This window comes from Musa acuminata, chromosome BXJ1-6 (assembly GCF_036884655.1).
Source record: "Musa acuminata AAA Group cultivar baxijiao chromosome BXJ1-6, Cavendish_Baxijiao_AAA, whole genome shotgun sequence".
Taxonomy (NCBI): Eukaryota; Viridiplantae; Streptophyta; class Magnoliopsida; order Zingiberales; family Musaceae; genus Musa; species Musa acuminata.
In genome coordinates, this window is record NC_088332.1 from 31,353,300 (window position 1) to 31,357,564 (window position 4,265).

Below are 4,265 nucleotides of genomic sequence, written 5' to 3' on the forward strand. Positions count from 1 at the left end.
AAGGTCGTCTAGTTCTTGGTACAAGTTTGGTTGCGGCAGTCTATTGAGTTCAAATCGCTGGAGAATCTCCTTCCATATCCATTTTGTATAATCACAAGCAAAATAGAGGTGGTCAACAGTTTCTTCTTGTTGCAAACAAAGGGAGCATCGGTTAACATGATAGATACCTCTTCTTTTCATATTGTCTATTGTAGGTAGTTTATTGAGAAGGGCCTGCCATGTACATAAGGAGTGTCTTTGTGATCCCGGTCGATCCCATGTCCAACTGCTTGGGACCCACTTGTTATTTCTTTGCCTAATTTGATTCCATGCGGATGTGGCACTAAATTTGCCATTGTCATGAGGCCAAATAAGTGTATCTGAAGAGTTGTTCCTGATTGGAATAGCTATGATAGTCGGCCAAAGTGATAACATTTCGGGAGAAATAGGATTAGGGAGACACCAAGTACCGTTAGCAATGAACTCGGAAACCTTCCAATCTTTGGGAGCCCCAAGATCTTTTCGTATTCTGTCGCCATGTAATTGAAATATACTCTTCCCATTCACCCAAGGATCGTACCACATATTAGTACTAGTTCCAGAAGAGATTGCATACGAAATGTGTTTGATTAGCCAATTCCTTGCCTTTAAAATTCCTTTCCAAGCTGCAGAGTGGTATGTTCTTGTTGAAATTTCCCAGATTGATTCCTTTGAAAGATACCTAGCAGAAACTCATTGTGACCATAAGGAACATTTGTTTTGCAAAAGATCCCACAATTGTTGTACCAGGCTTGCTTGATTCCAATCTCTAGTATTTCTCAAGTTTAGCCCCCCTTCATCTTTCGGTTTGCAAATGCTATCCCAATTTACCATATGCATTGCCTTATCATTTGTGCCATTCCAGAAGAAGTTCATTAATAACCGTTCAATATCTTGGAGAAGTCCAGCAGGCAAAAGAAATGCATTACACCAATATATAGAGTAGGAGTGCAATACAGAACGGATGAGTTCGAGTCGTCCTGCTTTTGATAGAAGCCTATTTTTCCAAGAAGAAATTCTATTCTTTATTTTTTGCAGGATAGGCTGACAGTGGGTTTTGTGAATGCCTGTGGATATGAGCGGGAGACCCAAATAAGGAACTGGCAGGCTTCCTTCACTAACCCCCAAAGTTTGTGCAATAAAGACCTTATCCTCAACGTAAGGGCTCATATATACTTTACTTTTCGCATGATTTAACTGAAGTCCAGAAACCATACCAAAGTCATTCATAATAGTAGCCAGGTTTTTTACTGAAGTTGGATCATTTAGGAGGAAGATAAGTAAATCATCTGCAAATGTTATATGTGATATATGAATAGAGCCAGCATTGGGTACCTTAATGCTGCCATTTAAGACTGCATGTTCCAACATACAGCTAAGTCCTTCCATCGCAATAGTAAAGAGATACGGAGAGAGTGGATCACCTTGTCGGATGCCATTCGTGCTCCCAAAAAAACCAATAGGTGAGCCATTAAAGAGTATCGAAAACTTTGGAGTTTCCAGGCAAGATTGAATCCAATTAACCCATTGCTGTGGGAAGTTCATATCGAGGAGCATCTTATAGATAAATTTCCTATTAACTGAATCAAAGGCTTTCCGTAAATCAGCTTTAAAACATATTTTTGTCCCTCTTGCTTTTGAATGCAAATCTTTGACCAAGTCATTAGCAAGCAAAATGTTATGATGTATACTTCTCCCTTTGATGAAAGCAGCTTGATTTGGGCTAATGATCTTGTGTATTACCTTTTGCATTCTATTTGCCAATACTTTGGAGATGATCTTGTAAATAAAGTTGCATAATGATATGGGTCGATAGTTCTCTAGTGAATCTGCCCCTGCATTCTTCGGGATTAAAGAAATAAAAGTACAATTCATCTCTCTAAGAATTTGACCTGAAGAGAAAAAATGTTGGCAAGCCTTGATCACATCATTTCCAATAATAGACCAAGCAGTTTGGTAAAATTCAGCTGGAAATCCATCTGGACCTGGGCTTTTGTGCTTTGGTGACTTAAAGACAACACATACCCTAGGGAGATCTCGTCGCCGCTACAGTGTCGTCGTCGCTACAGTACCGTCGCTGCTACAGTGTCGCCGCCGCCGCTACAGTACCGTCGCCCTTGGGAAACAGCCGATGCTGCAGGAAATCAGATCTCCGCTACAGTGTCGTCGCCCGTCGCCCGTGAGAGAAAGCCGATGCTGCAGGAGTCAGATCGCCCTAGGGAGATCTGGCCGCCGCTACAGTGTTGTCGCCGCTACAGTGGTCGCCCTAGATCTGGCTCCCTAGGGCGATCTGACTCCTGCAGCGTTGGCTTTCTCCCACGGGCGACTATACTATAGCAACGATTTGATCTCCCTTACTGTAGTGGTGATCGGATCTCCTGCAGCGTCGGCTTCTAGTGGCGACCAGATCTCTCTAGGGCGACAGTACTGTATCGACGATCTGATATACTGCGACGGTGGCTTTTCCCTATGGAGACGATTCTATAGCCGTGACCAGAAGAGGGATCAAACATGGCAGCAACGGCCCCTAGGGCTGGCGACGGTGGCGGGAGGGTTGATACGATGGTAAGACTCCCTACCGTTACCCCTCAATTGGCTCCTCGTCCATATCCTCTCCAGAGAGACACTACTTCGACGAAACAGCATCGAAGTAGGTCGCGCTCTAGATCGCGGCAGCCTGCCCTCATTTCCAGTGACCCTAGGCCTTGGACTAGCCTCTTCAAGGCTCCGGTTGGAAGTCCGGATCTAAGCTTGGAATTCTTTACTCCAGAAGTTCAGGCTGATAAGAAGATTGCTGTATACGAGACTGCTGATTCAGCAGAGCTTATTGAGACATGGTCTATGGCGATTGTTGGCTATGTGGTAGGTCTCAAAACATCTTATTTCCCACTATCATCATTTATCAAAACTCGATGGGGAATATCGTCATTTGATCTTCATATGCTGGAGAACGGATTCTTTGTTTGCAAGCTATACTCTGAAGAAGATTTACAACGGGTCCTCGAAGGATTCTGGACTATTCGCGGCCATCCAATGATTCTACGACGCTGGTCTCCTGATGTCCGTTTGGAGTTAGATAGCCTACAGTCTATTCCATTATGGGTATCCTTTCAAGGTCTTCCTCTACATCTTTGGAGTCGACGTTTTATTGCAAAGTTATGCAGCACTCTGGGACAGCCACTCTACATCGACAAAGCAACAGCTGCTCAGACGAGATTAGCATTTGCACGAGCATGTGTACTGGTTTCTTCCGACGAAGATCTTCCAAATGAGGTTTTCTATCGTGATCTTGACGGGAACACTCGGAAGGTACATGTCTCATATTCCTGGAAGCCACAACGATGTCAGCATTGCTTATCTTTTGGTCATGCAAATGGAGCTTGTCAGCAAACTCCAAAACAAATCACAAAAGTCTATCGACCACGTCAAGCACCTCAGCAACAAAGCGAGTCTTCTCTAATGGCAGTAGCACCGATGGTGGCGAAGACTATTGAGCATTCCGACTCGCAAGGACAGCACCGCGGACAGAAAGACAAATCCAAAACTATATCTCTTCCTATAATGTCGGAGCCTTCCACAACAGAGGTTTCCGTTGGTACTAGTGGACAGGAGAAACATAAGTCAGGAACTTCATCTCTTCCAATATCATTGGATCCATCCACAATAACTCAACAAACTCAGGCCCAAACAAATCTTGCCAGCAAGGATATTCTTCCTCAACAAACTCAGGCCACAACAAACATCGTCAACAAGGATATTCTATCTCAACAAACTCATGCTCCAACAAACCTCTCTAGCCAGGCTACTCCAACAAGTACTATCCAGGATATTGTGCTGCAACAATCTTATCGTGCATCAACGAACCCTGCCAATCAAGACCACATGATTCAAGGTATTTTAAAGTTTAAAAATCTGCAAGCTGTAGATGAAGTGGATAAATATAGGAATAAAGCCATAAAAGGTAAGGATATTGTGCGGGAGGAAAATACAAAACCGAAGGATAAGAAAAAGGATGGTACAGCCCATCCAAAGTCGTAAGATGAATACCTTACCACCTTTTCATTTCTTTATTACTGATGAAGATAACATGTTGGAATGTTCGCGGACTTAATAAGCCGGAGAAATGTCGGGAGCTCAACAGAATAATCAAGTCTGCCACATGTGATATTGTTATTCTAGTAGAAACGAAAATTAAACAATCGCGCATTCAAGCTCAAAAGAATTTAATATGGCCGGACGCAGAACTG